Consider the following 14,578-nt stretch of genomic DNA (forward strand, 5'->3'; position numbering starts at 1 on the left):
GTTTTCTTCTTCCAGCAATTTGAAAAATATTTCAACATTTTCTCGAGAAAAACCACGTGCACGGTCGACGCTTGTTCCAGTTGGCTTTCGAAAACTCAGAACATTTCGGTGTCGGTTACAGAAGCCTTTTAGCCAATCCTTGCCAGCGCACTCTTTAATAACGGAGAACTTATTGGGAATGTTCTTTTTGTGGCAATTTGATAACACAATGACCGCACGTCTGCGCGTGTTAGTCCCCAGTACCTTGACTCCATTTCTAGTAAATATTTAACTAAGTCATTTTCAATTTCCGCTGTTAAAATCGGAGCCCGGCCAAGTTTAGTTGTCAACAGCTCCTTGATGGATTTCTCGCTTCTTGCCATGCGCTGCAGAGTGGTATGGGGGACACTAAATGTCTTGGAAGCCAAGGGAATACCCGTTTCACCTTTTCTAACCGCTTGGATAGCTTTTTTCATATCCTCTGCTTTCCATTTTCGTATTTCACCCTTCTTCGGCATTTTTTTGATTGAGAGGGTAATATGGTACACTATACCACTTTAGCCGCCTTTACCTATCCCACAATAGCCGCATTAGAGTTTGAACAAATTAATTTTTAATAATTAAATAACGATCAAATATACAAAAATATTGGTTATATGCTTCACTAGTATTAAACTCACTTATTACTTCCCGATGAATAAATGCAGTTTAAAGCACAAGATTTTAATTTGCCAGAAATTTTCCACTGAGCACAAAAAAATGCCAACCACACGACCCCGCGATTTTTTTACAACTGACTCACTGTATGCCTTGCAAAACACAAATCAAATCACGCGTTCTTAAGATTCTGAGAATACCGAAATATCTAACTTGGTCCCGTTATTTCCACGACTTTAGTTTTCGAATAAAGCTGCTATACCACATTACCCGCCTATACCACAATACCCGCAGTTACCCTATACATATGTTGGCTAAGTCTCCCATACAAAATAAACTAATAACTAAAATAAAATACGCCCAATATCTTCATAAAACTATTATATTAAAAACAGTAATTAACCCCGGCATCTTCCTGTTCTCCCCTTTTTCTGTACTTATATTTACATTTTTAGTGGCCCTATGTTTCTCTATGGAGTAAAAAGAATAAATATATGTATATGTATATATAGTTACATGAATCTGCTTAATCTTATTGAGTGGGACCGAATTAGTCACCTTTTGTCTTAAATGAGAACCTCGTATTGGGGACGTGCTGACTTTTTCTGGCCAAAAGTGAAAAGCTCCGCATCAGACATATGTATGACGCAGTGTCATAAGGCAGTGGTTAAAAGGATACGTTCTTAAAAGCTTAACATTTTACCAGAGGTTCTCTCTTGTCCCTCTTTTACTGGCTACACCCAATTTGTCTGGTATATGTTTTAATTAAAGGTAAAAGGTAATTAAAGATAAAGTCAAGATCTGAATAAAACTATTAATAGTGGATAGTTTAACCTTAAGTGCCAGCCTACGTGGGAAATATTAAAGATTAAGATAATTATTACAAAATTTCATAAATTTCGATATAAAATTGTTAAAAGAGATACAGCAACCAAGGTCTGCTTTCTAATTTCCTTCATTCCATTAGTATAAGAAAGTATCATCTATATATATCTTGTATTGAAAAGAAAGCATTTTTCTACATTTTTTAGGGTAAAATATCCTTACTATTGAAAAAAATGTTGGAGACTTTTTTTTGGCATTTTTGGAAACAAAAAAATGGTTTTCCCTATTTTTTTTATTAAAAGTTGAGACAGACTATACTCAGTATTGGCTGCACGTTGAATAAAGTATGCTTTTCGAGATATATTCAAATACGTACAACGAAAACACACGTACAACAACAGCGAAAAATCAGATCAGCCTGGCTCAAAGATGCATCGTAACGTTAAATTTAATGGCTAACGATTCAGTTTATAATCGTTACACTTAATGAATAGCCATGTCATTACGCTGCCTAAAGACTAGTACTAAATTTACCAACATTGATTGTCAAATGAGAAGAAACGTCAAAATGAAAACTGAACAAATGTAAATAAACAAACTTATGATCATCGCCCCAGAATCAATTGACAAATATTGGTAAGAAAAGTATTTTTAACAAATAAAATACTATATAACAAAATAAGATTAGATTTCATCAATAGTGCTTTTTAACCTCCTCGTAAGCCATTGTGTGAATTTCATCTTTGCGAAGACGTTTCGCTAAAAAATGCCATGTCTACGGAGTATTCGAACTCAGGTACTTCACTCGGAAATGGAGTGGTAGTTTTCGCTCAATTTTAAATGGCAGGTGCATTTTTTATAGGTATGAAAAAAGGTTGCTGGCATATTTCCCGAAGTTTTTGCTGCGCGAATTGAGTACAAATTTGCCGTGAGATACATATGACTCCTGTCTTCTGACCTTCTTCTTGAATGTAACGTTATAGAGTGAAAATAATTGAGACATCTCGGCCGGATGTGGCCTGAAGAAAGACGTATACGGTCAGCCCGTACGGTCTTATTTTTATTCAGTGAACTGAGTGTAGATAAGGTACTGTGATTAGTAGAGGGCGCAAAAAACCATGAAGCCGAAGTTCACACCTCATTTTCATTCTTTCATTCAACATTTTGAATATTTATTATATATATTAGGATATATTAATTTGAAGCATAGGACTTCAACCAACCTTGGAGCATAGGACTTCAACCAAAATTTTGAATGCGATGTAAAACTAACAAATTTAACGTAATTTGTTTACCGAAGCGAGAGGTACCGCATTTGAAATAGAAGACTTCATGCTGAACCGCTTACGGTGGATCATGTAAACTTGTTCTATAGAAATGTGAGTCTCGTTATTTAATAGCCACGCCTCCTTTACTTACATTATGCATATAGAAGGAAATTATTTTACTCCTGCGAAGTAAATTGTGTGTTATTCCGATTTCGAACTTGTTTGTCATACAAACTGTGCTGTCGGAATTAAATAAAAAAAAATTCTTGAAAAAAAGAGAATAAACTGTAGGTTTTGCTTTGTACAAGTCCGGGCACAAATTTCGGTTTCTTCGTTTTGTATTTTGCTGATATGTATTTGATATTTTAGTCCAGTTTTCTCAACTATTTGGCGCCTTTGGTAGAAGATCGATAGGAAACACGCAAGTCTATTGGGTTTAAAATAGAATAACTCTTTCTTTTTTTATTTTTTTCTTCGTCGGTTTTTGGGTAATTATCCCCATTTGATAGTTTGGATAGCAGAGTTTTTTTTTTTTTGTAGTCTGATAGCGTGTATTCATTTTGTATGAATATCGATAGTTCTGATGGATACCAATGAAACCACAGCATGAACAACTATTTTGTCTTCAATTAAATGATGCAGTAAATGTCCACAAACAGTTAATGACGGATCGGACACATTTCATTAGAAAACGTCACACTTCTTGAATGTATGGCCACCTATGAACCAACATTTTATTACAATCCAGACGTTATCTAAATACGTAAAACTATAAAAACTCATCTCAAATGGCTACTCGCTGCATTGCAACCGCATATTAATCGTACGGCCACAAACAATAAAAACAATTGAGCGTTATGACAATTTCAAGATGCAATACTCAATCGCGCATACATATATATTATATGTGTATGTATGTATGTACGTGCACATTTGCAGGCTGCTGTTGCTGTTTTAATGAGCACACTTGCAATCAATTTTCTGCTTAAACTTGTGCAAGTACACTAGCACATTGATACAGATGTTTATGTATGCAAATATTTACAATGCCACTGCATTCATTTGCAATGCGACCACCCGCTTCCGAGAAGTTGTGAATTTCGCACGCAAATGCGTATGTCTGAAATGTCAGTTTAGCGTGAATAAAATTCATCCGCGCGCCGATCCCGCTAATCGAGTAAATTATTTCACTGCATGCCTCTTGGGTGTTGAAAGGTTTCTTACTTCTGTGAATATGCACCAACCCCACAATAAATCCAACTGTCGCACGTCGAGCACAAAAAACTCTGAAAAGGTACCAGTTTGATTTTTTATTAACAAAATTTTTGTGACAATTTCACTATTTGTGGCAATTGAACAACTTTTCAGACGCCAACTTCCGGTCGCATGAACAAGCATCTTTGTTCAATCTGCCCAATTTGCATTCGTCTTGAACAAGTTTAAATATAGCCTTGAAAAGGGCTATAAAGACTAGTCCTCATATGCAGACGACTGTATTTTTTACAACAGGTAGTATGCGTGTGCCAAGACATATAATTTCGGAATTTGTGGCATTTGTGGCATTATCTCTATGTAAAAATATACGCATGTAAATATAGCGTAAACAGTTCAGAGTTGCCACTTTCCATATAATTATATGCAATGAATACAAAGCTTTTGTATAAAATATTGGCATCCATATTATGATTTAATTCGATTCACCCCATATAATCATTTCATATCTTTCTAACAGAATAATGGAACTGCATGCAACTTTTGTGCGTTCGCAACTAACCAACTCAGTTGCAACGCCTTCATTGCACTTGAGGCTTAAACAAGGATTTCTAAATATTGCGAACAAATGTAAGCATGAAAACTTTGGTTTACTGGAAATTAATATCAATCGGGCTGTCTCTTTTGAGTGCATTTATAATACGACATGAAGAAACATCTACTACTTTTTTACTCGTTAGTAGTATAAAGAGAGTCAAATACTGAGCGTTCTTCGTCGGGCAAAGCATCGCCGTCAAAATTAAACACACTGCAGTATGCACGCAGCCATTGTGACGTTGTACCCATTTAATGAATAGAGAAGTACTGATTTGTCTAAGGCCTTACTTATCACAAATTAAGCGAAACAATATTTTTAAGTGCTTGCATAACTTTTGTAGGAGCGCAAAATTTGTGTGTATAGTTTAATTTGAAATTATACAAATTCTGTATAATTTTTCATATTCATGGAGGCAACACTTTCACTATTTGTGCACATGCAGTCAGAAAAATAATAAAAAGTAATACGACCTTGTTCATACAGGGAAACTTTTGTTGCTTCAACTTTGCGAATTCTCTGTTATTATTTTCCATTGCTTTAGTTTTTAGTCCACAGCCAACAACCACACTGGGAGAAATTAAAACATAAACCGAGTTGCCAGAGTACGAGCACCTTAGTGCCCCTCTCCTTTTCTCATCTCTCCTCTTCCCCAAGTTGCGAGTTGCTTCAAGAAAAGTTGCCCTGTATGAATACGATCTAAGCAAAAAAGCAACTAGAACGAAGAAGTCGTCAGCAATATGACAGTTTAAGTCTTTTGAAAGCAAAAGTTAAAAAAATTGGTATTTTGCTATGTATTTCAACTATTGATGAAACGGTGTGTAAAGTACTTCTGCAGCACTAAAACAAAATTAGCAAGTGAAAATTCTAACAGAAATTTGGATTATTTCTCTCCGAATTGTCAATAAATGTAAAACAACGATTAATACATTTGTAAATAAAGTCTCCACGAACTCAAAGAAAATTTTCTCCACCCTCAGAAAATAATCGGTACAGGGTTAAAGAAATGATTTCTCAACGTCTCTTTAGCGAACATCAGTCAATTAACTTCAGATAAAGATCAATGGAAGATAAGCTGCCGAACTCACCTTCTATCTAAGGACTTTCTAAAGATTTCATTCAATCGGCCAGTATAATCGGTTGGTAGCAAATTTCTTGTTTTATCTTCTTTTAATTTTAAATAATTAGTCAGAATAAGCAAAATACGCAGATGACATATAGACAAGCAAAACTGCGGCATAAATTACATACAATTACTGTAAATACAACTCAGCTACATTGAAGTTATCGCTTATTCACATCACTTTTTTTAATTATTTTATAAAATACTCGCAATGATCCAACGAGCCCGACACCAGCTAACTAAATAGAACTTGGGGAAAATGAAATAGTCATTGAAATCCATTAATTGGTTAAGTTAGTAAAACTTGCTGTTCTATGGCAAGGAGGCTATCAGTATCAAACAGCGCATCAAGCAACGTTGGAGAGAATAATGAGGTCAGCTGATGATCAGTGTGACCAGATTACTATTTTCCTAACTTCATTTAGCATTTTTTTGTTCTCTATCCTCGGAGTTTTAGTTTTTTCTTCCTGACATTTTTCTAACCTCTTCTACAATAATTAAAATGTGATGCGATTATTGTTGGTGTTGGTGATTATTCGTGGGTTATTAATACGTGGCATTCTGCCATTTAGCCGCTCATGTGTACACTTCGAAATTTCTTCTGGAATAAAGAAGAGATGCAGAAATATATACTTCTCAGCGAATCTGTGCCCAGATGCAAATTTCGTAGATATTTATTGCCAAATTGTATGATAGATGAGAGTGACGAAAGCGACGAGCTGTACTTTGATTCGGATGATAGTTAAAAAATCAGCTAACAAATATTTAATAATTTTTTTGCTAAATTTACAAAGTACATGAAATTAAAATTCGAAGCTCTGGAAAGTAAAAGGCTTGATAATCAAGGAGGGAAGGAAAGAAGTGACAGAGATATAGAATAGAGACAGAGGCAGAGATAGCTAGTTGTGAGAATTTTCCAGATATCCTCCAGTGTGATAGAGAGAATAGTACTCATTCTCATGACATCGGTTCCAAAATTCGTAGCCTTGCCTTTGGTAGGACACTCAGAAGAAAAATGGGCTATTCGGCTCCTCTAAGCAAGACAGGTAAATTGAGTCTTCATTGATTCCAATGGTGGTCTTATGCTGACCCCATGTGTTGTGTCTTGTAGTATAATAATACCGGCCATCAACCGAACGTCTTTTCTACCAAGTTGTACAAGAAAGTTCGACAGTTTTCTGTTTGGGCTAGTCACAAAAAACTTTCCAGTTCTATAGGGTTCCAAACCGGACCATCGCTCTTTAGGTAAATTACATACATAATCGATGATCCAATTATCCAATTTATGATTCCTGTGGAGCTGATTCCCCTCATTAACTCTGATCTGTGTGAGGTAACCGCTGATCCGCAGTTAGCCAATTCATCGCCAATTTCATTTCCTTGAACACCGCGGTATCCTGTAACCCATATATGTAAGTATTTACAAGCTTATTCCCTCTTGCAACCGAATTAATCTTCTTCTTACATTCTTGAAATACATACTATTCTGATTATTATTGCTATTAAAGACACATAGTACATGTCTAAAATATGCTGTAATATTAAAAATTAGTATGGTATGCATGATGAATTTATGTGAGTGAACCAATCACGTCTAAAGTTCATACTTCTTATTTTCTAAGTACGTTTTCTATTATATTTATCTCCGCATCTGGTTCGGGGACGTTACTCTACAAGGCGCGTGCGAACACAATAGAAGAAATCCACCCCAAAATATCTGCACTTAGAACAAATGACTGATGGTGTTTGTGAGCCACATAAGGAGATGAAGCCAGCTGATTTATTTTAATCTCAGTCAGTTTTCTACTCTCTACTTTATATTCTGACTCGAAAACCATCTTTGCTTTCAACTTCTGATTAAAGTGTAAGGTAATGAAGTAATTAAGTTTATTCTTATAGTAGTAATAGTAGTATTTATTGCAAATAAAAGTAAAATACACAAAATTTGAAATATACTTATTGTAATATTAAGAAAAAAATAAATAAATAATAATTATCGACAATAGCATGAGCCGTCTGTCGATTTATTTTTTGTACAAAACTATTATTCGGTTTACGGTTTTTAAAACCAGTTAAACTCTTTTATTAAGTAATCTCTGTATCTAGAGGCATTTTTAATAAAACGCAAAAGTTTATCCCAATGATGATTTTCCCTATTGAGAATCTCAATCAGTTATGAATCATTTAAGGTAAATTTTCCTGTATTCTCTTAATATTGGGCAGCGCGCCAGGAAATGTGCTATGGTTTCAAGCTCGCCTAAATTACACATTGAGCAAGTTCTATTTCCTGTGTCAAATCTATTGTTATTTAAAATTACCATGTCACTTCAAGCCCTCATTATCCACATGCTTGATTCTATATCATATTTTTTTAAATAAACCAGACCTTTTGACCAATCTAATTCCTTATATATCCTACTAGTACTTAAGTCACTTTGTATGTACATATTCATCCTAGCTTGGTTGCGGTTTGTTAAAAGCAATTTTGCATTTTCTATCCAGTTTTCTGATTGTATGTTAACTATTCGCCAAATAACTACGAAACGACAACACCAAATGACGTAAAAAATTTTATACATTCATATTTTCACCCAATGAAAGTTATAGGCATGTTTTTATGATGGAACTCCCTTCCCACAGCCCCCAGGCCACGCCACCACTCCCATTCGTCAGTAATAATCAAATATTTCCTTAAATTTAATCTAAAAAATCTTAGTTTTTCCTATTTACCACTATTTATAGCACAATCTAGACTTCATAATCCGCATAAGCTGTTGTTCACCTATGACCCAAATGCAAAGATCAAAAATGGTTTGAGATAGAAAATTAATAAAAATAATTTTGCTTGATATTTTTCTGATTGGTTGTTTTGATTTTATTCAACGAGGCATAGCAACGGATGCCGGGTATTGCATGCAATATTATGGTTATTAATAAAAAAATTTTTTCTATGAAATTATTATTTGTAATTTTTTTTTATACATATAGGGCCCGCCATCTATCGTTACGGATTTGAACTAGGTATTATTTGAAGAATGGTAACATTTAGCTGTCATCTGATTTGACAGAAAATTAGTTTTATTCTTCCGCTGAACGAAAATGGTTGTGTATACGCTCAAAGAACGCTGGAAATATTGCGGCATTACTTTGAAAATCATGGTAATGTCGCAGAATGTGTACGAAAATTACGTACGGCAACGGGAAGAAGAAAAGCACCGAATGAAGCGTATGTGCGTTACTTTGCGAAAAAAATAAGAGAAACTGAGTTGCTTATTGACAAACCAACGCGTGACCGACCAAAAACCGTGCGTACACCCGAAAATATTGCTGCTGTGGCCGAGAGTGTTCGTGAATCACCAGGAACAGCAGTTCACCGTCGTTCTCAACAATTGGACATTTCGGAGACATCATTGAGACGAATTTTGCGTAAAGACCTTGGTATGATGCCGTACAAAGTCCAGGCAGCCATATGAATGAAGTTGTGTTCCATCATTAACCGGAAGGATTGTACTTCAAAATAAAAAAAACAGTTTGGAAAAATATTGAGTAGTTTCTTTTTTATAGCATTCCGTAAGCAATTCCGTAAAGTTATATGGCGGACCCTGTACATATCCTCAAAACTACTCCTACGCGGGCGGGGCCGCGGGTTAAAGCTAGTTATATATATATATATATATGTATAAATGAAATTTGTTCAATTAATCCAATAGAATATGTGCCCATACTATACTTGTCGTTTCTTTGAAATATTGAATTAATTTTACATTCCATTTTCGTTGAAGCAAGCATCGAAAATCCATTCGGAAATCACTTTTCGGTGTAATTACCAACACCACCTTATCTCTAACGGTAAATTTATTTGCAGAATGGCCACATTCACACTGCAAATTGCATAGCGTCCAAGCCAATTCCATTATTTCATTACTTAGCCGAACTACACTGTCGTGCATATCTGCAACTTTGATTTGTTGCAAAGTTCCTCAAGCGCTCTTACTTCAGAGCTTCGCAAAATTTGTTGGACAACATGAACTTTGTGTTGTTGCTTAGCTGCTGACATTGTTACGGCTGCCACATTTGTTTACTGCGGCATTTGGTTAACTTTAGATGCAAACTGTGGTATGGCGCCGGAGCATAACCACAACAAATTTCCAGTCAAAACCACAAATAGGTACGCACACACAATCCCTCGTAAAGTGTATAAATAGTCTGGAAACTAGAGACCTCCAACGATAGTGCAACGTACATATATACATAAATAAGTAAATTTTTCACTAGTTAATTTTCTAAGGTGTGTAAGGCAAGTTAGGAAAATTGCTTTAATAATTACTCTGGGGGTATCCAGTAAATATTAATATTTGGGTATGTTCGCATGTGTTGGTACTGAAAGCTCTTTGCCAGATTTTGAGTTTGGCTAAATGGGTCTTTGTAGTTTTCTGTCTTTATGTATATAATTACATACATTCCTATAAACAGATTTCTCTAAATCTGTGTGTGTATGGTGAAATTGCAAGCCATAACATTCGCCAAATTATATATTATTCGCAACTTTAGTGTCACACTCAGCTAAAGCAGAAAACTGTGTGGCTAAACAATAAATAGTCACTTGAGGTTTAATGAAATAATGAATAATGCATTTTCAGCTCGCTTGGTTTATTGAAACCAATTCCACATTAACTAGTTTTAAGTACTGAGATAATAATGACAATTTTTCCAGGAGAAGGGAATGGCCACCTTTGTGTTGCAAATTGCTTAAGCAGTCATCGCGCCATTCAAGAAGAAGAATGATACATTTTCCCACCTCAACTATATTAAATTTATAATTACTAATAATTTAAAATATGATATTTATAATAAAACAACAAGCAATTCAATGCACACATCTTTAATTTTTTTTCTCCCAGGAAAAATTTCTCAATATTCAGATTTTAAAATTTAAAGATTATAAAAAAATCGATTTCGCTTCGATATTTAAAATGTTTTCTAGCACAATTTCAACTATCATGGCTGATAGTATTTACTGAAAATAAAGACCTACTAAAAACAACAATACGATTAACCACAACAAAATAGAGCTGAATAACCCAGAGGAGCTTAAGTTTTGGTGATGCTTCTCTTCGAGAAATATGTTACGAAAGTATCCTCTTCACTTTATTTGAAAGGCTATTTATGCAAACTTATACTAAAGACAAATAAGGAATGTTAATTTCGGACCGGACCGAAATTTTGGTAAAATATCATTTGAGCTGGCTGTTAACTTTTGGGATCAAACCAACTCATGGACAATGGAAGTTATGGTTTTTACTGCAGAGTTATTCCAAATGAGCTGGGGTGATGCACTACGAGGGTTGCCTGGCTCTATGAGCACAGAGTCATCCATTCATTCATTGAAAATTGCAACGCAGAGAGAAACTAATCTTAAATGAGTCAACTCTGCCCAGTATTTGTATGTTTTACCATCAAGCAAGGTCTGTTTCAGGACGACCTACATCGCTAACAGTAAATGGTACGGAGTTTCGAGCAGAGTGCAGAGTGTTGAACACTTTCTCTGCCACTGTTTCAATTTGACAAACGTGACACCACTGTCTAGACTCGTACTTCTTTGGATGTTTGGCAGATTTAAAATCCGCAGCCATTCACAATATTTCATTGTTTATTAGAGAGACGAAGTGCTTTCCCTACATTGGGAAATAAAGGGTGAACTTGGGTCCAAACTAGTGATATCACAATGGGCTTCCAGGTCGAAGTGGGCCCCTCTACATCCTCATGTGCAGTAGCTACCACTGCAATCTAACCTAACAACAAACAGACGGATAAAATTCAGTCTTAAAATAAAAAAAAATTAAAAGTGGGCATGGTTGTTATTCAATCTCAATAACCATAATTATATGTCGGAACTAAATGAGGTACGGAGTAATACATGTTTGGACGAGTTTATTAAGTCGTTATCGAGTTACATGGATTTACGCAAAACTAGGCGTGACATCTTCCACTTTTCAAAATTGTACTTGCTTCGTGTTGATTTGTAGGGTTCATTATTTATGCTAAATTTGAGTATTTTTTTAAAGCATCTGTTATATGGCAGGTGCACGTGATTATGGAACGATTTGAATATAAAACTACCTTAGACAAAAGGTAATACGTGTACCCTTCATTCATTGAAATTTATTAATTTGTGGTCATGTTATCCTTTGAATGGACAAAAGCAACCCTTGGCATCATTCTGAGCATTTTGGTATATACGGGGTATGTTCAAAAACTAATAAAAATATTTTATCTCCTTCAAAGTAGGCCACTTCAGATATAATACACTTTTGCCAGCGTATTTTCCTGCGTATGCACTTTTTTGTATGCCCTTGAGCTTTCTCAGCAATTCGATTTTGATCTCCTCAATCCTCGCAAACCACCGTACTTTCATCGGTCTCTTCAATCTTGGGAACAAGAAAAAGTCGCTGTAGCCAAATCTGGGTAATTCGGTAGCTGAGGCATGATAACGGTGTTGTTTTTGGCCAAATAATCTCTCACAAGAAAGGATGAGTGAGCAGGTGCATTATTATGATGCAAAAGCCATGCATTTTTTCCACAATTCCGGGCATTTTTTGCTTCGCGCAAATGGTGCATAACTTCAAGGTAATACTCCTTATTTACCGTACGTAGAACTCCTGATGCACTACGTCATGGTAATCGAAGAAAAGAGTGAGCAAACCTTTGACATTTGATCGAACTTGACGACCTTTTTTTGGTCTTGGTTCTCCTGGACTCTTCCATTAGGCCGATTGGGCTTTGGTTTCGATGTCATAACCATATACTCATGATTCGTTATCAGTTGTGACCATTTTAAGCAAATCTGGATCATCGTTGACGCCATTCAACAATTCCTGAGCGATACTCATGCGATGTTGTTTTTGGTCAAAATTCAACAAATTTGGAACGAACTTCACTGCCGTACGCTTCATGTCCAAAATTTCCGAAAAGATTGCATGGCATGAGTCAACCGATATGCCGACATCCTCAGCAACTTCTTTAATTGTGATTCGACGATTCTCCATAACAATTTTCTTCATTTTCTCAACATGTTCGTCGGTGTGCTGGAGCGTTCAGAGCGTCGTAAACATTTTTTTGACTCAGAGTACTCTCATCAAGTATTCAAGTGTTTTTGGGCACTTAATTCCATTTTTTTCTCAAAATTTGATGCAACTTCTTTGAACCATTTTTTTGGATAACAGAAAATCGCCGAACACGCAAAAACCATTTGTCTAAAACCGTAAACATATCTTCTAGATGAGTGTGCCAAGTTAAAAAAATAATAATCGAAAGTCGAGTGTACGTAGCCCGCGAAATCCGAAAATTCACCTTATGTTTTGAGTACACCTCGAATATGTCTATATCTCTATGCCGCCGTAGACGGATGGGTTGGTGCGTGACTAACATTCGGAAGTACACGACTTTTTTCTTATAATTTTATGGAGAATTAGAATGTGCAAGAAACGACTTCGGAAAAAATCGTTCAACGCATATTTACTCACCCTAATGTACATATATGTATACATCCAATTTCTCTGAAATTTTTATGAATTGATGAGAGTGTGCCCGTGAAGGTTTATAAGATTGTTTGCAGGCAATAGGCGGATTGGATATATTTCTAAAGATTGCATGTACCTTCATTACAAAGATTACATTTGGCTCTCATTTCCAGAGTATACTGTATGAATATATTAGCTACATAAAATTAGTATTAAAATACATTAGATTCTCGGTTTTTGCAACATTCGGTGTTCGCAGCAGCATTTTTTTGTTAATGTTGCTTTAATATTAATTTGTTTCATTACTCCTTCTATTAGAGCAGATGAAGCTTTTAATATTAGTTTAAAATGGGTTGAACCAAATGTTGTACCAAAGCTTTCAATTTTAGTTGGTGCTATTATTTCTTGCGTGAAATACCGAAGAAATTTAAAGATTTAATAATTAGTAGTCTCATTTAAAACGAAAACAAGGCTGTCACTTTTCCTTCGAGAAATAATAAAGCGCATATATATTTCTGTACAAAACAGTTTTTACAAGTTTACACGTTTTTAACAACTGTGTACAGCATAAGAAAATTTTACACAAGAAATATTTCTCGAGCATTTCTTAAGCGTTTTTATATAGAGTTTTCTACATCTTGCGAGTTTCAATTAAAAAAAAAATATTCTTTAGTTTTATAACAATTAAGTTCTCACTTGTGTACGTGCATCTGCTCACATTAAAAATATTGCAATAAAATAATTTTGGTAAATACATATTTGGTGGAAGGAGATTTCAACTATAGCGTAATTTTATATTTACTAGAAAGAGTCTCGAAACTCTACTATCTCCCCACAGGAGCCGCTGGGATGAAAAGAGATTTTAACTATAGCGTCATTTTATATTTACTAGAAAGAGTCTCGAAACTCTACTATCTCCCCACAGGAGCACACTAATTTACCTCAAGTCTGTCTACGTAAAGTTAAAGAAATTCGAGAGTAAAAACTCTTAGGTAAGAAAAATCTATTCCACTAAGGGTATTGGGCACGACTTCCTCAAGGGTATTAAATTTCTATAGCAAATAAAATAGTATATGTTTTGTGGTTTACGTAGTCATTATGAACACAATCATTTATGAATTCCCATTCCCAAATAGGTATTTTACGGTTGTTTGTCAAGGATCGTATATAAATATCAAGTAAAAATAGAGGATCTTTTATTTCCGAGAAACTCTAAGATCACAACCAATCTACCTGTTAAATTCAACCGCTTAGAGTTTCAAGTCCATGTATAGTATGGATTCTTTGTCACGTTCACATTTCTGGAAGCTACGCCGTAAATAAACTATCAGACAGGAAATTTTAGTTTTTTAACTAAAATGCGCACGGCAAAAATGTTAAAGCAATAATATGTAACTCA

At 35.1% G+C, this 14,578-nt stretch overlaps 1 protein-coding gene across 2 annotated transcripts in view; it reads left to right on the forward strand.

Annotated features, from left to right (window-relative positions):
* The window catches only part of LOC128859924 (trichohyalin), a 220,489-nt gene that overhangs the window by 147,329 nt on the left and 58,582 nt on the right, over positions 1 to 14,578 (forward strand). The window lies entirely within an intron of this gene.

The sequence above is a fragment of the Anastrepha ludens genome, chromosome 4 (genome assembly GCF_028408465.1).
Source record: "Anastrepha ludens isolate Willacy chromosome 4, idAnaLude1.1, whole genome shotgun sequence".
NCBI classification, from domain to species: Eukaryota; Metazoa; Arthropoda; class Insecta; order Diptera; family Tephritidae; genus Anastrepha; species Anastrepha ludens.